Consider the following 25058-nt stretch of genomic DNA (forward strand, 5'->3'; position numbering starts at 1 on the left):
GAAAATGTAGTGCTTTGCCCAGAATTATAGGGCTTTAAGTTAACATCAAGACTCAAACCTTGTTCCCAAGCACCAAAGTAGATAGATCTGGCCGTAATGCCACATCCTCTATCCTCTTGAGTTTGTGCTACTGGACATCTCGTGAACATGGCATGGACGGAAACGAAACATTACTGCAAAGCGAACCTTTAAACCCATTCCCCAGGTTCATTATTTATTGCTTTGGTGATGCTGTGATTCACACTATGGAAACGTGCATTCACATTTACCCGCTGTGCACTAGTATCTAAATGTGTGTGTCTGTGTGAACAGCCATGCCTGTGCTTATAAATGTTTACATGGTTACAAATAAAAACAATGCCCTAAAGAGGATATACATCAGATAGTATTGGAGCGTTTTTTAGAAGCAGCTGTTCAATTTGTAAAGGAAATATTTTTTGACTGTTAGAACTACTGGATGTTACGACCATAACGTCAAGACTCGAACTATGCTCCGCAGCAATAAAGTACAGAGAAGATGCTGTTATGCCACATCCTCTTCAGTGCATGGTATTAGGCATCTCCTCTACATGGCATCTACAAAAACAAGCATTGGCATAGCCAATAGGTCTCGCCTTTGGGACCTTATAAGTTTTTAGCCAGGCAGCACATTATCTATTACATTAGCCATTTAAGATATTAAAGTTTGGGGTAAACCAATGGCGGGAGACAATTCATATGCTGTCAAAAAAGCCATCAAATAAATGAATATGCAAGCACATTAGTAATAATGATTTTTTTGTCAGAAATTGATTGATACCTTGATTAACTTCTAGAAGTCATCGGACCAGGTGTTTGCTATGTGCAGATTCGCTTCTGTGTTCTGTCAACCCCACACTTCAGGGAAGGCACAGACATACCCAGTTGAAGCAATGCAGTATGGACTTGAAGCTCCTCCCACTCTCCACCCATATTTTTCATTGGCTTGCTTCATTGTCATTTGTAAAGGCTGGCTTCGGATTCGTTAATAGGCTGGTTAGTCCCTCCTTAGTATCTCCTTGTCTTCATTTGTAACCTCCCATGAGGAATGGCCCTTTTACTTCATATTTAATCTGTAAGCACTATTTTCTTTAATGAGTTTCTCCTACTGGAGTCACGACATGCTTTTCTGCTGCATTCTGCACCATGCGTGCTTTTACTTTACAAGCAGCCCGTGACATTTGCGGACACTTCTTTGAAATGAAATTGGTCCCGCATTTACAGGAGATTGAGCTATTGGCATTGTAAATGACAATGACTTATTTATGTGTTAATTATCAAAACAGATAAATAACAGGCATTGTCATTCACAATGCCAATAGCTTAAACTCTCGCAAATGCGAGACCTATTGCATTGCAAATGCTTGTTGTCCATGTTACTGATATCCACATTAGGTCTCTTCAGTGGTGCCAAATAAGATCAATAGTCCTGCCATGTCACTTTCTGTGATGTCACTTCTTGTGATGTTACATGCAAATTAGAGGGGCCTCACATCTTGACTTTCGCCCGGGGCCCCAGAAGTTCTAGGACCGGCCCTGATGGAGCGTGAACCGTCACTGCGCACAGTGCATTCCAAGCTGAGCCCAGGAGTAGGCGTGGCGCCTGCACGTGCTTCTCGTTATTATGCTTTTTTGCTGTTCAACAGCTGTTCCCGGCACACAGGGCTCCAGCCGGTGCTCAGCGGCCTTTCTTTCAGATCCGAAGTGTGTTTTCAGAGCTGGCGACCCCCAGAGTTTAGCTCAGGTTCAAGATTTCACTCGGGCCTCCTCTTATCTGGGCGGCTCAGACAGGAGGATGAAAGGCGGAACATAATCTTATCTGTGGGGAGAACTGATGCGATCAGGGCCCGGCCCTATCGGAGGGGTTCAGGATCCCGCAGCAAGGGTCTGTGCAGGAACCCCCTTTGGCGGCCGCAGCCCCTTGGAGCAGAGGTGGATTATGCGTTAATTATCCGAGGGGTGGGCGGTGCACACCAGGGGTTAATTGCAAATAAATAATTTCTGTATTCTCTGGGGCTTTGCTCGCAGGCGGTTTTGGCGCTGTGTTAGGTACAGCTGCCATCTGGTCTCATGTCAAGTCTCACACTTCAGCAATTCCTGGTGTTGCAGCCAACCACACTTGGGTCAGCCATGTGCTATTTACTAATGATAGGAAACGTGTCACTAAGTTACGTCCGAAATTCGCATTGTGATTGGTTGAACGCAAAGCTGACGTAGCTGCCAGGTGGCCCCATCTCCTCAGTGATGCTCCCAGCAAGTCCTGGCTTTTAGCCAAGAGCATTTGCAAGCAGAGGTTTTTTAGTGCCTATTTTTGGATAGTAATGTCCCCTGCATGGCACACAGTGGTGTTCACCAGGCTGCCTGCCTGCAGGTCCTCGTGCCAGCTCTCCCGGCGACAGTTCCCCTGCCCAGGTTGCACGCCACTACCCTCTGCTGCGTCTACCTGCCGCCCTCTGTTGTGCCTCCTCTGCTCGTTTCTTGCTCTGTTTTGCCTTTCTGCTCATTTTTCTGCCCTGTTTTACCTTTTGCTGCTCGTTTGTCTGGCCTATGTTTTGCCTTCCTACTTCTTTTTCTGCCCTTTGTTTTGCCTTTTCTGCTAGTTTTTCTGCCGTCCGCTTTGCTACTCATTTTTCTACCCTCTTTTTTGCCCTCTTCTGCTCTGTTTTGGTGTTTTCTGCTTGTTTTTCTGCCCTCTGTTTTGCCTTTTTCTGCTACTTTGTCTGCCCTCCGTTTTGCCGCCTTCTGCTCGTTTCTCTTCCCTCTGTTTTGCCTTTTCTGCTTGTTTTTATGCCCTCTGTTCTGCCCTTTTCCGCTCTGTTTTGCCTTTGCTGCTTGTTTGTCTGCCCTCTGTGTTGCCTTTTCTGCACCCTCTTTTTTCTGCCCTATGTTTTACATTTTTCTACTTGTTTCTTCCCTCTTCCCGCCATTTTCTCAAGACCTGTCGGAGGGGAACTAACACAATGGAGACCTCGCACCCAGCGTCCAGATACCTCTAGGGGTGACAGTGCAGTGCTCTACAAATGCTGAATGACCGATTGATGTATCTGATATCCTGGTGTTTGATTTTTGGCCCTATCCTTTCACTAATCTAGTTTATGTGCAGAAGCGTAGATTTGTCCTTGATATGAGTGAGGTCTTGTACCTGTCCTGTACCTGGAGAGGTGCATTGATCGTGTCCTCATTGCATGGACTGTAGACTTCTGTCCATGCCAAGGGGTTTAGTACAGAGAGCTGCTTTGGAACTCTTCGGGACATAATATCAACAACTAGCGATATTTATCGCTAAATAGGCTTAGCAACATTTTTTTTTACCGCCGAGCATCGCCGTATTTTATCGCAGAGATAGTGTGCTATTAGCAACGTTTATCTCTGAAGCGATAACATTTCTGGCGATAGCAACGAAATCCGTGAATATCGCTGTAAATCCAGCGATATTCAGGCATTATCGCTAACAGGGACTTAACCGGAATATCCAGCTCCCATTGGATATACAGGCTAAGAACTGGTCTGAGCAGGCGTTAGGTTTCGGAGATATTCGCGCTTAGCGCAAATATTTCCATCGCTACGCCTGCGTTGATAATAGGCGATATTGTATTGTGGCATACTTGTATAGCGCGACCTGTCACCACCAAGGGCATCCTGGCGCTTTGACCCATAATCCAGCGAAAACAGTAGCTCAACCTGTCCTAGGAAAAAGGTGAGTTAGCGATGTTAGCGATGTTAGCGACTGCTTTCAGTCTCTAACAGGTTGGGTATGCCCACTTTGCATGTCATTAGCGATAAATATCGCTGACATGCAAAGCGGGCCCCAAACCGCTCGCTATCGCCTACAAGCTGTCGCTAACTGCTGAAAGTGACAGCTTGCTAATAGGGCGATAGAATTATCGCTGCTTAACGGCCGAAAACGGCTGCTAAAGCGGCGATAATCTCTTATCGCCCGCCTTGATAATATGCCCCTTCGTGTTTTGTGAATCCATATTTGTGATCAGATATTTTTATCTGTTTCACTGGAGTGAGGCATATTGGTCCACTCGTGTACAGTTCTACATGAATATACCTCTTTATCACGCATTATTTTCCCCCGCAGGGAATTACAACGTGGTTGTTCCAACAACCGTCTTGTATCCATGCATACAATTTCCCCGCAAGTCATTACAACAACTTGCGAAGGGGGGGCGCTGGATGTTGGAATAGTATAATTTACTATTCCAACTCCTGTCTGTGCGGACAGTAGGGAAGGTGTTGGATTTCAAATCTAACACCTTCTGCCCCCTACAGCAAGTCGTTATTCCAACTTGCGGAATAATGGTATGCGTGGTTACAACGCGGTTGTTGTAACAACCGCATTGTAATTCACTGCTGGGAAAACTTTTCGCCTCAAACGTTGTTCACCGTTCTACATCCATGCACAAACACAGATACCAGCACTAATGTCCCATGTGCAAGTTGTGCATGTTTGTCTACGGGGCCTGCATGGCACGTTTATTGTGTATATTAGTGACCAGAGCAAGGGAGCCCTGTGGGATTCATTCTGGAAACCCATGAACTGGCTCTGCGTGGGGGCGAGGTTGTTTTATCAGACAGTAATTGTACATTGGTGACATTCTTAAAGCTCTAGGCAGGGCCACTGGAATTATGCAGTAGAAGAGCACAGTTATGTGGTCGGGATGACTAAATTATTTGTCAGGAAAAGGCAAATGATGCGGTATAATGTGCACATTTTTGATAGTATAACTCATTATTTTGTAATTTGTACACATGGTAATACCGTCTGGGCTACGATTTCACCTCATTATTACCAGTTTAATCACTGAAAGGTGACCAGTTAACCTTTGCGCTTGAACATATGTTGCAAGATTTTTAGTAAGTTTAGATCTGTATGAGCGAGAAACAATAATTTTTGTTAAAGTCTGCAGATTATGCGGCAGATGATGGATTATGTGGCAAATGCAACAAATCCATGATCATGAGACAAGGCTCCTTTAGTAATACAATGAAGCCTTTTGTGAGAGGGGCTGCTAATTAGTCTATTTGTAGCCCTGCCGTTTGTTAGATGGTGGGGATGAAGGGTGGGACGGCAGTCTCTGTTGTGCAAAGTGAAAGAGACCCCTGTGAGGGGAGCCTTTTGTCTTGGCCCTGATCACTCTTCAGTGTGGCACTCTTTGAATCTCTGTTGTGGGTGGTCCCAACTGGAGGCTACCCTGCTGTGAAGAACATCACCCTACACAAACGCTGTGTCTGGTGAGCAATCTGAAAAGAACACTTAAAAGAAGAACCACCCCTCACTGGCTCTGAAAGGGCTAACAGTAGATCCATTTCTCCTGTTTGCTTTGACTGTATAAACGTAGGACTCACTGACCCACTTGTTGTTCCGATTCCAAGTGAGCTATGAGCAAGTAAGAGAGTGTCCTGCAGGGTACCCAGAAGACTGCTGTGCAACCAGAGCTGGTGTCAGTCAGATGTGACTGGGCATCACTTCGGGGTTGTGTGCCACTGGTGTCCTATGGTCCGTCCTGCAATGGCTCTGCAAACTGGGCCAAGCACAGCCGATCGGCACTTCCCAATGGTAGTGGTGAGCAGTCACAGGCGTCTCAAGGAGGTAGTGTGAGGCGCTGAAGCTCAGAACTCAACGATCACACAGAAGCACGATACCTGATTACCCATCCCAGGGGGATATTCTCAAGAACGAGTGAGAAACATCGCAAAATTAGTTTAACGCAACTTTGCATACTGCAGTCTATTGCGGGAAAGTAACTCAGTGTTAGCGTCGTCTTCTCAACCCGGCGGTACCATGCGATAGACTCACGATAACGCGTCAAATGTCCATGATAAAGTTAACTTGTCTCCGCCTTGCTATGCTGGAAGAAGCTGTTCATCTGACCTGAAATACCTAGAAGCCCGTCTGCCAGCTAAGAAAGGGAAGGAACCTGACAAGCCTGCAGGAGGAGTGAATGTGCAGGAGGAGCCTGGTGTAGTGACACCCCATTACTTTTGGGGTCTGTCAGACAGCGAACAGCGCGCCCCAAGTGTCGACAGCAGATAAGTTCTCCTATCCTGCATACCAGGTGGAAACTTCAGAACCCTGGCTGCCTGGTGCTGCTGCAGGGGGGGGGGGGAGGGGTTGCAGGCGTGCTGTCCTGTGCCTATGTTACCCCAAGCAATAGAAACGGTGGCTGATTCTGTACAACCGCGACCCAAAGAAACCTTGCGGATGCCCTGCGCTGCTCCACCCCATCCAAAGGCTGCAGCTTGCGTGTTGTGCCCCTGTGCCTGTAGAAACCAGGACCAGCTCAATCCACTTTCACTAATGAGCTTAGTGCCCTGAAGCGGATCTTGTGAGATGCATAGCACCCAGAAGCTGGCAGGACGGTGGTCGAGAAGTGATCTGCCAAGCTGGGGTCACCGCAACTCCAGATTACTTGGGCCAAGGACCCGCTGTCATCCACTCCAGCCGCTGCTCTGTATCCGTGACTTGGCGCTAGGCGTTGGAGGCCGCAACAGAACTGTAGCATGTGTGTCCCCCCCATACGCAGGAACAGGGCGGTGCCCTGTCCTGAACTGGCTGGCGCCCCTCAGCTAAACTCTTTGGGACTTATAGCGGCGAGAGATGGAAGGCATGAACTATAAAAGACTAAAGGGCATAATAGCAAGAACCTTGTTAGAATTATCGCCGTTTTAGCGGCAGGAAACTGCCACTAAAACGGCGATAATGGGCTTGATAATATGCGTTATAGAATTCCAATACAAGCCCAGGTTAGATGTCCTGCACATCTAACCTGGGCCTCTATTGAAATTCTATAACGCATCTTAGCAAGCCCATTATTGCCGTTTTAGCGGCGTTTCCTGCCGCTAAAACAGCGATAATTTTAACGAGGTTCTTGCTAATATGCCCCTGAGTGCGCAAGGGTGGCAAGCTCCACCTGAACCTAACATCACAATATTACCACTATTCTTGCAAGGAGGGGACCCGCCTGGACCAGAAGGGAAGGTAACTCAGAGAGGAGGAATAAGACAGTCAATTGTGGGGTAGCTAGCCCCACTGCGGGCTTCAAAAGATTTAACCCGACCATTATTGCATGTATCGTACTTAGTTTTGATGCGCATTAAAGTACTTTTCATTTTAAAAGTAAAACACTGGGTTGGATAATGAGGTATTGCGCTTCTGCGTGATTGTTGAGTTCTGAGCTTGAGCGCCCCACACTACCTCCTTGAGACGCCTGTGACTGCTCACCACTACCATTGGGAAGTGCTGATCGGGTGTGCTTGGCCCAGTTTGCAGAGCCATTGTAGGACGGACCATAGGACACCAGTGGCAAACAACCCCAATCCCCAGAGTCCACTCTTAGTAGCTCCTCCTTGCCCAATGGCCGTCCAAACAAGGTCTGGCAGCTTACTTGTAATGTTAAAACTGGACTACAAGTCCCAGATTGCAGTGTGTGGTTGGATAAAAAGGCACCACGAACTAACATTGGCATGGAACCTCTTGACAGTTATGCCATTTGCATTGAGTAATTGTAATTAGTAGGCCTGGGCGAAATTTCCATTACCCAGGCATAATCTTGCATAATTTGGGTAATGTTTCATTATGCTTATTACACAAAACAATTAGCGCAACTGAGTGGGAACAATGCAAATGGCCAGAATGTGAGCGACTTCTGGCTGCTGTATTTGTGTTTTTTTAACTACTTGTTTAGCACAAAGTGTGTCCTCGCGTCCCAAAATTGACCTGGGGACGCATTTTGCGCTACAAAATAAAGCCAAATGCCAGTTTTGCGCTGCCTGTAATTATGTGTAATTTTGCATTCTTTTTTTTTTAAATCTCGATTTCTTAATGTATGCTGAATACATTAGGGAGTGGACTATAGAGGCCAACCGATAAACAATACCACAATAGGTCTCAAACCCAGGCCAATGTTATTGAAGAAAGAAACATTCAAGAACGCGTATTGCTGGTGAATAGTAGTGATGCAGGACTGGTAATGAGAACTCGTCTCTGTCTTTTCATTGGCCAGACCCTCCAAGTCTCCTATAGGACCATTTTTGCAATGCTGAACGTTCCATTTGGTATCATTGGCAAAAAGCTTCAAGGTGCACGTCACAGACTTCACAAAAGCATGACAGTGGTACTCTGTCAACATTCTCCTTGGCTTCTTCTCATAGTGATCAGTTCAAAACATCACTGTTCTAGATGAGAGCATCGAGGGGGCGGGGATGGGGGCGGGGCGTGGTGGACTGAGGTTGAAAAGCAGGGGCTACCTCGGTCTAATAAGCCACATGCAGTTGGAGTCCTACAAACTCTATAAATGATTTTTTTTATCAAAAGGGCGCAGAAATGTGATAGGGGAGATGAGACGCTGGATACCGCCAGGGAGCATAATAAAGAAAAAACTGTCATTTTCGGTTATCTGTGGCGGCCCTGCTGCCTTGAGAGATAAAGAGAGAGCAAGTCGTTGGTGGAGCATCAAAGACGCGATTTGTCGCGAGATAGAATAGACGACAGATCTGAAGCTTAAAGTAGGTGTTCGGAGGCGCGAGCTTGGGTGAACTATGGCCTAGCCATTTGTTGGGACCACTAAGACCCTGTATTGGGCTAGGAGACTAAAGCACTTTAAAGCACGTTATCATGGCCTCAGCACCCTCAGGGTTGACTAAAATCCACAAAGGTCTTAATAGTGTCCATCAGAGACATGAGAGTGGGGATGAAGATGCCACTGCTTATGGTGAGAATGAGTCTGGGCTTGCAGGGGGTGGGGCTTGTACTTGCCAATACTCTGACTTATGATAAGAGGCTTTAAGGAGTAACTATAGTTTCAGGTAACTCAGAACGTGATACTATTATGAAGGTAAAAATGTACTTTTATGACAGATGAAGTGTGTCATGGATTGAGTCACTGAACACAGTTTGCTTTCTGGAACAAATACTGAAGATACAACTTCTGCAGCTATGGCCAGATTACACTATGGTACAGTTTAAACGATGAACATGATTTATTATATTTTATGAGCTTTGAGTGCCATAAAATATCCAACTGAAAATGTGCTAGCCTTCAATGGAGACATTAATTCATATATTTTGTTGTTATTGTTTCTTTTAAAATGGCACAAACATGACTTAACAATTAAAGCAAACCTAACAGTTTGATACGACAGAAATAAACATGTAAACAACAGCATTAAATCACATTATTCAACTTTATTTGAAAAGAAAGTTTGTGATCTCATTACCCACATTCTACGAACAAATATATAAATCGCTATCGAAAATAAGGCACGCCCTAGAAATGTTTGATTGTTGTTTATTGAATCTTACTTTGAATTCCTTATATAAGCAGTCATATGTTTCGCCCTTTTCAGGGAGCTTCTTCAGGGCACGTGAACCAGAAGCTGAGAGAAGCTCAACTGCACATGTGCATCCCATAAATGTCTACAAAAATCAGGTGTGAGCATACAACTCATCAAGGAAAATATAATTTGCATATCTAAAAAGAAAATATGACAGACACATTTGAAATACTTGTGGCATTATTTTCTGGAAATAGTATACAGAAGCGTTAAAGCAAGATGAACAGAAGGAGGCGTGAAAGTCCAAAAAGGAGGGTCAATGAAACAAAACTTTTTTTTTTGTCACAGATGAAAAAGCACCGCTGTGAAAGTGAGTCTCCACCGATCATAGGAGATTAATGGGTCGTTGAACAGTTCTCTTATAAAGACGCTGAATCGTGATTAATAAAGTTCAATGTTCTTATAATAATCCATTTATAGACACCAGCCAACGCGTTTCGTTCTGTCATCAGAACTTCTTCAGGGCGCAATCGATATTTCAAGGCGTGGGGTATTTCTAAAACGAATTCCTTGTCCAATGTTTTTTCACGTTTTCTATATTGAATTATCTCGCTACGATGGGCCCATACATTTAAATATTTCCAAGAGTTTCCAAGTAAGAATCTACTTACTTGTTCAATATAGAGCAAGGTATTAACCTTATACGTATGAAAAAATCGTTCAACGCAGTCAAATGGCCCCACCTCTTATTCTTTCTCAAATCCCAGATAGATATCACCTTTTGGCAGTTGCCTGTTGGGTCGATCCCGTAATCCCCAAAGTAGCGTCTCGATATCCAAACACGGTATCTTATCTGACAGTGAAAAAAAAGGCTTTTTTTTCACTGTCGGATAAGATAACAATCAAATGAGTGAGAAGCACCCCCTTCACAGCCAAATACAACAACTCTGGTTGAATGGCGATCTCAATTCTCCTCGGTAAATGAAGCTGTTGGAGTTCTCATACTAATATACCGCATGGTAAAAAGTTATGAATTCTATTGGAAATGTCTAGACCTTTCAGGTATGTCAATGATAGGTTGTAGCCCTCTGGAGCCCAATATCAGATGCACAACACCAAGATGGATGCATATTGAAGAAGCCAACACCAAAATAATCACCCTGACACTGGTGCAAAGTCACAGCCGATAAACAGGGAAAAAGAACATGAACAAGGGTCAAAAGACAAATCCAGCACAATAACAAGAAGACAATGTAAATGCTGGATCTAAACTCAACTAAAACAACTTATCATGGATGGAGTGATACTCGTGTGTTCTCAAGCGCAGATGATGACACAAGAGTGCGCAAAACACTCATAAACTAAGGGGCATATTAGCAAGAACCTCGTTAAAATTATCGCAGTTTTAGCGGCAGGACACTGACGCTAAAACGGCGATAATGGGCTTGCTAATAGGCATTATAGAATTCCAATCGAAGCCCAGGTTAGATGTGCAGGACATCTAACTTGGGCTTCTATTGGAATTCTATAAAGCATATTAGCAAGCCCATTATCGCCATTTTAGCGGCAGTTTCCTGCCGCTAAAACTGCGATAATTTTAATGAAGTTCTTACTAATATGCCCCCAAGTTTGTGAATAGTGCATATGCTTTTTTTCTATTCTTTTTTTGATCTGTTGTCCAAATAAGACCTTTAACAATGTATTTATTTATTCATCAGTGTTATATGGTGCTTTCAGTCACAAGCACAGCTTTATTGTCTAGGGTAAAAGTGTGTATAAGGCAGGAATGTCATGAGTGACGTTATACGTAAGGTCATAAGCTGTGCATGGCCTTCGCACAATTTTTATTTAGTTCACTAAACAATAACTGCTGATTTTCAGTGTTTTTTTTATTTTAAACATTAGTTCTAATCTCATTTCAACACCTAACTATAACACCATTTTAACCATTGCTTTTTTCAAGATCTAAGATGTTTTACGATACCTAAATATAATGTCACTTTAACCTATGTCATTTTCAGTGAACTTCTGGTTTTTTGTTTTTACCGTATTCCAAGATGACCATATGCCCAACTCCCTTGAACAATCTGCAGACAGCCCCAGGCAGTGCACAGCGACGTTGTTGGCCAGAGAGCACAGGCTTTGGCCAGGCCTTGCGCCCAACTCCCCCGCGGCTGCTCTACCTCCCACTGTGCACGTCCTATGGCAGGGTAGGGGCTGGTCTCTTTCAGATAATGTCTAACATTTTTCTAACAGAGGGCCCGATTCACAGAACTAACTTAAGACAAAATCCTAAACTTACTACTTTTGGTATTCACAGAAGTTAGGATTTTGTCTTAAGTTTGTCTTGAGACAGACTTAAGACAAAATCCTAACTCAAGTCTGTCTTAAGTCTGTCTTAAGACTAATTTAAGACAAAATCCTAACTTCTGTGAATACCAAAAGTAGTAAGTTTAGAAATTTGTCTTAAGTTAGTTCTGTGAATCGGGCCAATTATATTTAGCAGGACTTCATACTCTCTGTTGCCCCTTTCATTTCAGTAATACCCTCTTTATTTGAAAGTCCTTGTCACTTAAAAAAGTTCCCGTCTCATCTTGTTGCTTGCACATCGTCATCTCCCTCAACATCCTTTCTCTTCAATATGTCCATGCTCCATATTTGTTCTTAATTAACTTTTATCACCTGTATTACTTCTTGCTACACAAGGACTCATTCGCCGCTATCTTCTATTATAGTTTAATCCAACTTGGCACTCAGAGATATTTATAGTGCCTGTTTCTCCTTCTCATTGGAGTTTCTGCCATTGAAGCATGTCAAAAGGAAGGCATTGAGCAGTTCATTCAAGTTGACGTCAGAGAGACCTTGACAGTGACATACTCGTACTTGGGAGGAGGAGTCTTTCTTGCTGGAAGATCACATTATCTAACACAAACCTGATGTTTGTCAATTCTGAGACCAGCATTGGCATCAACCACAGGTCAGTGAGAGCTTCACCACATCCGGCTAAAGACTCGGGCAAGTCTTTTATGCAGCTTTCGAGGTCATTGATGTGGCCATCCAAACCACCTGATACCGCGTTTGTCCTGTTCTAGCTTCCAGCCTCATCATCCTCTAACCACGATCTACCCTTTTAACCCGCTCTGTCATTCCTAATCCTAGCCCAGGCGACTGAATCCCACTAAACTTGAAACAAAAACATTTTCAAGGCATTTTGAGTTTGTTGGACTTTCAACTGTTTCCTTAGTTTGAATCAAGGTTTATCAGGAGTTTCATCCGCAGCCAGTGTAGGGGTTTTCACTGAAGTGTTGTAGGGCACTGCAGTTCCCCAGTACAGTGGGCCTTTTTAATTTGCAGATCCCTGGAAGCAAGGGTGGCTTTTAACAGGGCTTGCAATTTTTAGGTATTGTCTACAAACAGCTTTCAGATGTCTGTTATTGAAGACCTACTCTGTACAATACTAATTGTGGACTTTTGACCCATTGCTTATCATTTGTTAACTTGCTTGTCAATCTGCTCGGCTTGCTTCATATCTGATTGTTCTCCGTCCACTTCTATTGTTTGTCCCTCTCCTGGAGCAAACCTTCTTTACCATCTTTTTGATTGGATGATCTGTATCCTTCCTCATCAGGGAACTATTTTTTCTTTGAGCATTCAATGGGAGTGCATGTGTTTTCTTCCTCTCTCCCCATGTTCTGCTTCTCCTCTCACCTCCCTGCCCTCTGTGCTCTCTGTGTTACTCCCTTCCCCTCCCAGTCTGTCCATAAAACTACAATACCAGGTACATTTTTACCAACTTTGAATAAAAAGTAAGATTTATCCTGTTTTTTTTTTAAATCTCCTGCTTCCACATGTCTTAAGACAGCCCAGGCATTTGCACACAAATCATCATTTATGGTGCTGTGGAGGGGCTGGCTGCTGCACCCACCCAGACTGGATTTGAGGCAGAAAGCATACACGGAGTGACTGGACAGATGTTCTCACCCAGAGGCCCATTAATATCCTCCTTGGGCTTCGGCAGAGCACCAAATGGCTGGAACATTTTTCTACCTCTTGCCTAAATGACAAGCATGTTCCTTTAAATTCCTCACAGCTGTTATATTCTTTTAGATATCTGTGGCTAGTCCACTATATTAGCTTGACTTAAAGACATAGGGGCTGATTACGATGGCGGGCGGAAGAACATCCGCGGTGCTGGCGGTGGCGGAAAATGACCTTTTCTGCACTCCAGCAGCGGTCCTTCCGCCCACCATATTACAATGGCGGTGGGTACGGCGGTGGAGGGCAAGTCCGGCTGCCACTTTTCCACCAGTAGCAATCGCCACGATTGCCTGGCGGAGCGGTCAGCATGCTCACAATGGCGGAGGAGCCTAACATGCTCCGCCGGCACAATGATGATGCCGGCGGAAGCCAGCCACAATGTTAAAGGTGCAGAATCCGACCGCAGCTGTGGCGGTCCCATCATAATTGAATGGGCAGGACCGCTGCATGCATGGCGGTTGGACCCAATCACCGCTACGGTGGCGGGCGGATCAAATCCGACCGCCATCGTAATCAGCCCCCTAGGCTTTTTTAATTCTTCTCAGTTTTCTGCTTGAAATTTTAGAAATAAGCTGTGCCATTTTCAAAGATTTGAAAATATTGAATTCAGGGCTTCATCTAATAGAAAATAATGCAGCATGGTGCCGCAAGCCATTTAGCTGTGCCAGGCTGCGTCATTTTTAAAGCACAGTGATGCGTCGTATTAAAAACAATACTATGGATCCCTGTGCTTTCCCCTGCGCTGGCACACAACGCCAGGATTAGCGCCAAGATGCTCCTTTCGGAGCGATAGTTGCGCTCTACAAATAATCCATACAAATACAGATAGAAATACAATTGGCTGCATTGCACCAGCGCAGGCACCTTATGTTATTATGCAAGGGTGCCTGCACTGCAGGGATGATTGTTTTTGTGCAGGAAGGGACCCCTTCCTGCACAAAAACAATCTTTAATGGCATTTTCCTCTTTCTGTGCGTAAGATGAAAAAACGAGGAGAAATAAAAGCACTTCTAATCGTTGCGCCATTCCTACGCCTCCTCTGGGGAGGCGTAGGATTTTGACCCATTCCCAGTTTTACAAAATTTTGTAGATCTGGGAATGTGTCAGTTTCCATGGATGTTGCGTGGGAACACCCACAGAAACACCCATGGAACTCCCTTTTCAGACAGAGTAATACGTTAAAGGGGCCCATATATACAAGGCCATGAAAAGTAGGCAAGGTGACTTTACAAGGCCTTGTAAATATGGACAGGCACACTGCGCCGCTGGTGCGTCAAAATAAATGACGCACCGGCGGCGCAATGGGTTTGTAAAAAAGCCCCTCAATATTCTGTTTTGAGATACCTTAAGGTATATGTTTGGGTTTTCTCAAGTTTTTTGAAATAATGTATCTTTTACTTTTTTCCAACAGTGTTTTAAAAACATGTATAGGCAAAGCCAATAGCTTATGTTATGTTAGCATTATAAAGGTAAGACCTATTGGCTTTGCCAATGCTTGTTTTACAAAGCTAGGCACCCACAGGACAGTATATATTTTTTATTAAAAACACACAGTACGAATCTGTAGTGCAGGTGGGTTCCAGTCTGCTCAGTCATGACTCTTCCTCATAGTCTGTTCACTACATTGATAGTAAACAGACTGCCATCTATTTTAGAAGAGGAAATGAGCCACAGCAGTCCACTAGGCAAGACACCTAAGTACAGCATTTGTTCATTCTAACTGGATGATAATTCTATGCACAGTAATTCAATGTATTAACCACTGAGTGCGAAAGAACATGTTTTCAAGATTAAGCTACTATTTTGATGTGAAGATCCGCACAGCAAAGTCATTAGAATTCAGGATATTTGCCATAATGTGTTCATTTGTTTGTTACATGACAGTAAAACATGAAAGAAACAATTCAGTGCTAAGTGAGCAAAAACACATTGGTGGGAAATTAAAAGTGAGCAAAAAGCTGATTTTTGGCCCTAGCAGTACGAGTGGTGATGGTCATTAATTGTATGCCCAAGGGGCACATAACAGTGTTTGTCATTGCATAGTGTGGTCAATTGTCTTATCCACAAAATTCCACTCAATGTGTTAATGTTTCAGCTGAGGAGTGTGGCTCAACTGGTCATCATCAGGATAAAAAAACATGGGGCATATCAACAAGGGGTGGCGATAATATTATCGCCGCTTTAGAGCCCGTTTTCGGGCGAAAAGCAGCGATAATATTATCGCATTATCAACAAGGACACGCTAGCACGTGTTTCTTTGTAATAGCGCCCATTGTGAGGATGCCTCCCATCACATCACTAATGAGATGCAAAGGAGGCATGCCTGACAAGACTCCCTTGGGAAAATATCGCTAACCCAGCTTCGTCATATTGACAACGAGGGTTTGCGATATTTAAAATCACGTTAAGTATGCCTTAACGCAGGAATTTAACATCTGTTAAATTCCTGACTAAGGCATACCTAACATGGGGGATGGATTGTGTGGATAAGACCACAGGCCCTATCATCTAGGATATCGCCATTTTCCACCATGGAAAATGGCGATATCCCCACTATCTCTGGAATTTTGTATCGCCTCGGCGATGAGCGTTGTTGATAACGCGCCAACCGGGCGATAAATTCCAGAGATAACCGGCGATAAATATGCAAGTGCCAAGCGCACTGTGCGATATTTATCACCGGCCCTTGATAATATGCCCCATATTTTTAAGAGGATCTAGAAGGCTTACAATAGTAGGAAAAAAGGGCCCACCTGGGTAACTAATTACCCACAAAAGTCATTTGAAAGCAGAGTCATCTGTGAAAAACATACCACGTGGAGACGCCCAAAGCAAATAAAATTTGACTTGAAAACGTGTTCATTGCCCCTCAATCTTTCATAAACCCTCCCCCCACCTACTGTCACCCCTGCCCTTCGCCCCATGCCTCTTTCTACTGTTCCCTCGCATTCTAAGTGTCATTTGACATTTTATTGTTAGGTTATCCCTGGTTCAACTTCTCTGTGTCCACTGAATCCCCCTGGTGTGAAGCAGCACTAACTATATCTGGCAGATGCATTGAAGAAATGGATAAATAGAATTATTTAACGCCTGTGACATTGCTCTGGAAGAGTGGCTCAAATAAATGTTACATATTAAATCCGCGATAAACAAATGGATTTATCTTTCCTTTTTGGGAGGCAAGAGCATCATGGGGCAAATTACTGGAGCAAAGTGGATGTTCAGTTGATTAGTCAATGAATCAGACAGCAGGAGATTGCTGCACTCTGCAGTCTCAAGCAGGGTTGTGCTCGGCGCAGGTGATTGATGGTGGAGTCTCTTTAAACATCACTGTGTCCCCCAGAGCAGGGTGAATTACTGCAAGTTATCCTTATCTCAGTCCCAGTGAGCCCCAGACCAGGCACTTTGCCCCTGTCCTAATTTTACTCCCTAATGCTATTGACTTCGGCAGTCTACCCTAAACAGGATATAAATGAGACCCACAACACACCCCAGCAGAACAAAAGAGGTGTGAGGGTGGCCACTTTTGTCCCAGCACAGATGTGCATCTTTTTAATCTTATACAAATGTTATCCCCATGGAATGCTCTAGTGATTGATTGTTGGTGATTGTCTCCACAAGGCACGAGCTTTGGGGAATCTAACTTTCCCCCATCAGGATAAAGTACCTGAACAGGCTGTGAGCACTTCAGAGAGAAGTGGTTAAGTGGACACGTCCTTTGCCCATCCTAATGACTCCGTTGTTGGGGATAATGAGGAGGGTTTGATGTTTCTTGATGGGGTTGACGTCTGCTGTAGCTTCATTTGTAGCTTTTCGAGCGTTAGCTTGTTTAGAGTTTGCTGGTGTTGTATCTTGTTGTCTCTGTCAATCACCAATCACTTTGTTGTTAATATTCTACAACCTCGAGTATTCAATAATGTTGAAATTGAAGTGTACACTGGTCCATGATCTGGAAGAAAATTAACAGCACTCACTTTTTGTGGTGTCAAAGTAACAGCATTACCTGTGGTGTCAAAGTATCAGCGCTTCCCGTGGTGTCAAAGTAACAGCACTTACTGTGGTGTCAAAGTCACAGCACTTCCTGTGGTGTCAAAGTATCAGCACTTCATGTGGTGTCAAAGTAACAGCACTTAATGTGGGGTCAAAGTCACAGCACTTACTGTGGGGTCAAAGTCACAGCACTTCCTGTGGTGTCAAAGTCACAGCACTTCCTGTGGTGTCAAAGTATCAGCACTTCCTGTGATGTCAAAGTAACAGCACTTACTGTGGGGTCAAAGTCACAGCACTTCCTGTGGTGTCAAAGTCACAGCACTTACTGTGGGGTCAAAGTCACAACACTTCATGTGGTGTCAAAGTCACAGCACTTCCTGTGGTGTTAAAGTATCAGCACTTCCTGTGGTGTCAAAGTCACAGCACTTCCTGTGGTGTCAAAGTCACAGCACTTACTGTGGGGTCAAAGTCACAGCACTTCCTGTGGTGTCAAAGTCCCAGCACTTCCTGTGGTGTCAAAGTATCAGCCCGAGGTTATCTGGAGACTACATTTAAAGCCAACCACTCATGCACTCTCCAAGTCCTTTTCTAGAGATGCTCCCAGATCTGGAAAAGTGTCCCTCTCCTCACCAACTCAGCCGTCTAAACTCAGGAAACAGCTCAAGAGGCCTATTTTCTTACAGAAATATCTGAAGAAAGTAAAATCATGTTTCCTCTTCTTTCCTCACCTCCTTGTACTTCCCCCTCCTCTTTCCATACCCCTTGTGCTGGGCACCAAGATAAAAAGTGGCTCCCATTAGTGAATCAGAGAGCTAAAAAGTGGCTTACATTTGCAAAACAGGCAGGTTTTGAATTTATAAAGACTATGGCTATTTTGCAAGGTATGCGAGACTCAACGCGCTTGTGTTCTCTGCAGGCAGGGCTTGCGGCATTATCAGGGTAATAACAGTAAACACCAGCTCACCGGAACATAAAGAAGGCCCAAAAACTGCTAAAAAAACGGCCACTGCGTTATTGTCCTATAGGTCAGTCCGACCCTGCTGGTGTCCCCTCATGCAACATTTTTTTTCTTCCAAACCCCCCCCCCCCTCTTCTATTACTTAATTCTCCCGGGCCATGTATAGTTTAAGAGTGCTTGGTCTGGAGAAGCAAAACTCACGATTTAAAACATAACACAATGGTTGGCGTTAGCTTTAGAATAAGAATTTATTTATACCCAAATGAACCCTTTTTAGCAACCTTATGATAACGAAAGACTGTGGTAAAACATTTAAGGCCAGATGTAGGTCGGTCGGTAACGGCCGAAAATCGGTATTTTAGGCCGTTACCGACCGGTATTACAGAAATGGTATGTAGGGGCTTGAGAGGGGCAGAATGCGGCTACTCAGTTGTAGAGATGCTTTTGGGCACTGTAAGTTCTTGTTATGGGGAAGTTCATTCATAATAAGGACCGACACCAAAACCCTTAACTTTTGTTTGCATCTCCAAAGGACTAGAGCGTTCTGCATCTAGAATTTCCAGCTGGTTACTGGCCCTAGCAGGCTATCATTTTAAGGTCATGTACTTGCCTGATGATGAGAATGTTATGTTGGATTCTTATCCACAATGTCAATGGAAGGGGGTCTGTGAGGATTCGAGTATGAATGGGGAATACAATCCATTAATGGATTAATATGGTTGCAAGAAGGGGAATGGAAAGAGTGTAGCAAAATGATGAAGAGTTAAAAGAACTCCAAGAAAGGAGTTTGTCAGGATGGGCAAAGATATGCAGTGATCTGCATGGAAGTTTGACCAAATACTGGGTAATTGGGGGCAAACTTAGTGTGGACGGGGAAAACTGTTCAGCTGCACTAAGGTTATTCCTATAAAGTTGTGAGATAGAATTGTGGAGCTTGCACATGAGAGTCACTTAGGAAGAAGCTTAACCAAGTCAGGTCAACGTATTGGCGGCCGAGTCTAGACTTCATGGTAGAAAATAAAGTTACGCTTTTTTATAGTTGTGCAGCCAGTGATGAATGTAAGGCTGTGAAGAGTACACCAATTATCCCCTGTCGAAGTACCTCATGAACCATGGTCTCAAGTTGCCCCAGACATGGATGTATGTCGGTACAACGCATACTTTTACAACGCATACCTTTACAACGTATATTTTACACCGCAACATCCATTACAACGCATTCCATTACAACGCATGCCATTACAACAAATTCTTTAAAACTACCTTTACCACGCATTCCACTACAACGCATACTACATTTACAACGCATACCATTACAATGCATACCATTACATTGCATGTATGGTAAGTATTGGATAGTGTAGGGGTAAAAATGACTATTCTAACTCCAGGGGGGTGCACTAGTAGGGTAAGTGTAGGATAGTGTAGGGGTAAAAATTAGTATTCTAACTCCAGGGGGTGCAACAGTAGGGTAAGTGTAGGTATGCGTTGTAATGGTATGCGTTGTAATGACTGCGTTGTAATGACATGCGTTGTAGCGATATGCGTTGTAGTGATGTGCGTTGTAATACTTGTGTTGTAATGGCATGCGTTTTAATGGATGTTGCGGTGTAAAAGTTTAGTTGTAAAGGTAGTGCGTTGTAAAAGTTGCGTTGTAAGTGTTGTTTCCCCCCAGACATCACCGGGAAATGATTCTCCAAAAGTTTCATTGTAGTTATGATTGAGGACCACTCCTGCTGCATAAGCTTATAGTGCATAATAGAACTACCAGGGATGCACTGATATATTTTCTTCTTGAAATATTTTACAATGAAGGCAGTTCCAAGGTCCTTATTACCAACAATGTTGTACAGTTCACTTCAGACCTTATGAGACTTCATTAATGAGATGTCCATCTGTCACTGTAAGACTGCCTTATATTGTCCCAAAGCTAATGGTCTTGTGACTAAGGAGTGCATCCAAAGGGCTTGTGTGGATGGTGTAAAAGTAACAGGAGCACCGTACCACACCCAACAGTGTTAGAGGACTATCTCTATTTGAATCGCTTAAAGTGAGAGAAGCTGGTACCAGGGTGGCCCCCAATTGGATGAAGGGTAATTCCATTACTGAAGCTAACTGGGAAGAGATCATGAAAAGAATTAAAAAACACCAGTCCAACTACAAGGCAAGATATGACTTGCGTCATGAAGTTCCAGGAACCTGTTATTCAAACTGGTGATTGGGTACACATTCAACTCCCTAAGGGACACGGAGAAGGTTCTAGCACCTTCTACGCACCTCCGCAGGTTCAGGGAGTGGGATGTAATGTTGTTCCTTTGGATGATGTTCAAAGATGGAGCACAGACAGTGTCCTAAAGTGACCGCTACAACTCTATTGATGCTAAATGCAAAACTCTGCCAACTGTCAATCAAGGTAACTCTAACCCAAGGTCCATACAGACCTCCAGAAGGTTCTCCGCTCGGTTCATTGATTACGTTGTTGGCTAATATACCTACAGCAAATTTACTGTTATTAAAACCACATTTTCTGTTCACATTTATGTATCGTTTTATGCTATGTCTTGGTCTCACTGCCCCTCTTATTTACAGGTTATTTTTCTTAAGGTAAATTTGTTGGTTTTCCTATTTATTTCACAGTCTCCCCGTTCCCAGCATCTTTCTTTACCCACCTCGGTACGTCCCATCTTACCCGTCTTACCCGTACACCCCTCCCTGTTCTATCACCTTGGTTCGATCCTTGAATGTTCCCTGCTGTGGGTTGACCAACTAAGGAAATGCCGTTGACAGTTGACGATGCATTGCTCTTACAATAAATCTTACCTCTTACTTCACAAAGAGTTTGTAATCCTGATTACAACAGAAAGTTTGTTTCCAACGTCTCTATGAAATGCTATCCTTCCACACTTTCAGTACAATAAACTTAAGGGCATATTTACAAACCCCTTGCGCCACTTTTGCGTCATTTTTAACATGGGAAAAGTGACGTACGGGTGGCGCAAGGGGCTTGTAAATAAGCCCCTTAGCATGTGGTACTGCTGATTTGCGTTAACTTTGGACAAACCTCCCTCTTCACCGCAAATGTGTTGAACCACTTTCGCTTTTGCTGACAGTCGAGTAATCACTGGTCGCCATAGGGATTTCTTTTCAAGACAGCTGCTGACAACAATATTGCATTAAGTTGCATGCGTGTTGACATATACGTACCGTAGATGCTGTGCATTGAGTTATTTCCTTCTCCGTTCTTCTCACAAGATGGCCGCTGCATGCCTGCTGAAGTGTACGCGCACTGCATGACTAGTAGAAATAGCTCCAAAATCATCCTGGCTTGTGAAACCGCTGCCTGACCTGTTCTTCTCTCTTATAGGTGAAGCCATCTTAAGTCTGGCCTGTGACCAACTGTCTCTTGTATCGTGCTGCTCAAAAGGCAGCGCGTCAATCCCACGAGTGATTACCACTATATCCAAGGTTGTGTTTCAGACCAGAATTCCAGAATCTTCAGAGGCAGTGCAGTACGAGCATACTGATGAGGCATGGATCCACCAGCGATGTCTTCAAATCATCCTCATCCCCACTGAAATGAGGTACAAAGGAATAAGGATTTACCGTAGAAGGCACAAGGGACATACTGCTGGCTCTGGATTGCCATACGGTGACTGCTGTCTCAGAGAACCCTCAGTTCAAGAATCACGTAGAACACAACCTCACAATGAAGCAAGGTAAGTCATTCCAACCAAAGACATCACATGTGGTTGCAATAAGACACACCCAACACACTTGCAACTCCCCCGGCACACTCCAGTATCGAAGTTCCTGACTGTCCCTCACTGTCCCTCACACAGCCCACCACCATAGCAAGAATGCAGTGACTTGAAACCCTTGCCCAGGATGTCCTGATCGCCACAGGCTGGACACCAGGGAGGTGGAAACATCCCAGTTGTGTTGGTCTGATGGCAAGGACATTTAAGAATAAAAAAGTTGGGTTAAGTTGTAAAAGTTCACTAGATTTGTCGATGCACATATTCCAAATTGTTTGACTCTACAAGCAAAGATTTTACCGTTACCCACCACTAATTACCAGCAAGTACGCCCCCTTTTTTTTACTTCAACACTCCTTTCAGAATTATAGTGAAAGGCCCCCACAGTTATTTATTTAATCCACAAAAAAAATTTGATTCAATTTCGCTCTTTGCAACCACAGCCATCTTTGCACCTTTCCAGTAGCGTTGTTTTGGCTTTGGTTCTCTGTTAAGACAGTGCTTAGATGAAGAGAGAGTCAATAGAAGGAAAGGGTTCAAGTTAAGGGCGGTCTGAGTGTGATGCAACAGACCTGCTCATGGGAGAGTGTGAAGCATTAATTAGGGTCATCAGCAGCTGGAAACTCCCCATGCCTGCCTCCTTACTCAAGAAGACCATAACTGTGACTGACCACCATCAACAGTCAATCCCCACTGCCTTCTTGCAGGGGTTTACTTTCACCACTGAGAAAAAGGATAAAGAAGTGATACATGCACTTATATTTTTTACACTTATGTATTCCTAGACAGATGGATATTCTAAAGACACTCTCATCTTTTTCTCATTGCGATTCGCTCTCGCTCTCCTCCATATTTAATTGCTTAATGTCTAAGAATCATTCGTCCCTGCTTGGCTCTCCTTTCATGAACGCTTAACTTAGTAAAATAGAATTTCTCTACTTTGCTACCTGAGCAACTCCTACCTATTTGCAAAGGGAAAGTTTCCCAAATGGAAATCCTTTATTAAACCTGCGATGGCTTCTTTAAGTCACCTGGTCTCCTTTAGAATCCCATTTGGAAATGCAATCACAGGGACGGTGGACTGCTGTTCTTTGCTGGCCACAATTACTTAGGGCCCCATTCCGATGGCGGGCGGACTTTGTCCGCCGGCCACCATTACGGAAAACGGGCCTGACTTCCAGAGGTGCAGCGGTCCCTCGGGGCAATCAGGATGCGACCACCACCCTGGCAGTCGCATCCTGCATATATTACATTGTGGCGGGTGGTGCTGTAAGCGGCACCCGCCACAATGCAATATTTGCATGTTGTGCATTGACATGCACAACTTGACAGGCACCGCGCGGTGCCTGCCACCTTGTGCATGCCAATGTAGGGGGCCACCATGGGTACCACCCAAATGCACCCCCCCCAAACAGCTTGGGGGCCCGCAACTGGCCCCCAATGCAAAAGCCTGCATGCCTTTCCATGGCGGCATCGCCGCCATGGAAAGGCCTTCTCCGTCAGATATCCTGATATGGATGGCGGTGTCTTCCACTGCCACCATATAAGGCCCGAGTTCTGCCCGGCAGGCAATCAGAATGATTGCTTGCCAGTGGAAATGCGGCGGACGGTCTTTCCACCCGCCGCTGTAACCCATGCCATTGTAATATGACAGTGGTAAATTGAGGGCGTGTGGGGATAGATGTCGGGCGGATCGCCCCCGGCGGTCGGGCGGTGGCGATCTACACCCGACATCATAATGGGCCCCTTAGTTTGCAGACAAGCACAGGGAGTCGAAAATATTGACCTGCCTGATGAATATTCATTAGACAGGTCATTCTGCTACCCTCTGCGATTGGAACTTTGTTATGCGGTTTACTGGTACATACATTGTGTTGCAAAATTAGAGACAGGTTGCGAACAGTCGGTGTGCAAATTACAATCACGTTTTGTGACATTATACTCTTATCTGAACTAAGTTCTGATCTGTTATTAGAATACTAGTGAACAGTTTTCCTTTCTTTCATAATTAAAAATGGCCATCTTTTATCCAATTGAGATAATTTAGCCATCCAAAGGTGATCAGCTTACTTGGTGTTAGAATCCACTGTGTACTAAATCTAAAACATCCTGGGGCATATTTACAAATAAATGTGGCAACGCCGCCCTCCGACATTTATTACATGCAGGGATGTGCAATATTCACAAGAATGTGGCGCACCCTTGTGTTTCCCCTAGGGCTGGCACAAGAAAAGCTGCCTAGTGCTAATGAATGGCACCTGCCGCCATGTTGCAAGGGTGCCTGCGCTGCAGGGGCGATTGTTTATGTGCAGGAAGGGACACCTTCCTACGCATAATGAACCATTCATGGTGATTTGCTCTTTATATGTGTGCTGCAGCACACACAGAAGGAGAAAAAAACGAGGAGAAATAATAATTTCTCCTCATATCGCCATGCTAAGACCAGGAATTCCCTGGCATTCGTTTTTTTATTTCTTTTTTTAAATTTTTTAAAAAAAACCTTTATTGTACCTTTAAGTTTACACAGCTGTTGGCCTACAACCCGGAGGCTGGCCGCTATCACAGTCTTGTATGCATAACGCAGTAATTTGCAACTAGAGGTTGAGCATTTTTCATAGTCCTTGTTACCGCTTAAAGTTGAGAGGTACGGCATATTCAATATTGTGCTGATCAATACAGTTTTTTTTTTGATTTTCTGTTTTTTTTTTTAAAATAAAAACAACAACTAAACAATAAAAACCTAAGGAATCACATTTCGGTCGTGCAGTTCAGGTGGTTAGGTGCATTAAATGAGTGCAGATGCGTCCTCCCAGAGTCGACTCAGGCCGAATCCCTCCTAGACTATTCTAACACATGGCAGTGAGAGTGTTCAGATTCCTGTGGGTGCTCCCTACCTAGACCCCATCCCCTCCTTCCCACTGGCCCGTCGTTTAATCTGGGGTTTGCCCTATGACCCGTGACATCCCCTCCTACGTGGTTCGTAAAGTTTAGCAGTCCTCCTCCCCTTCCTCATCTGA

Source organism: Lissotriton vulgaris, chromosome 9 (genome assembly GCF_964263255.1).
Source record: "Lissotriton vulgaris chromosome 9, aLisVul1.2, whole genome shotgun sequence".
Lineage (NCBI taxonomy): Eukaryota > Metazoa > Chordata > Amphibia > Caudata > Salamandridae > Lissotriton > Lissotriton vulgaris.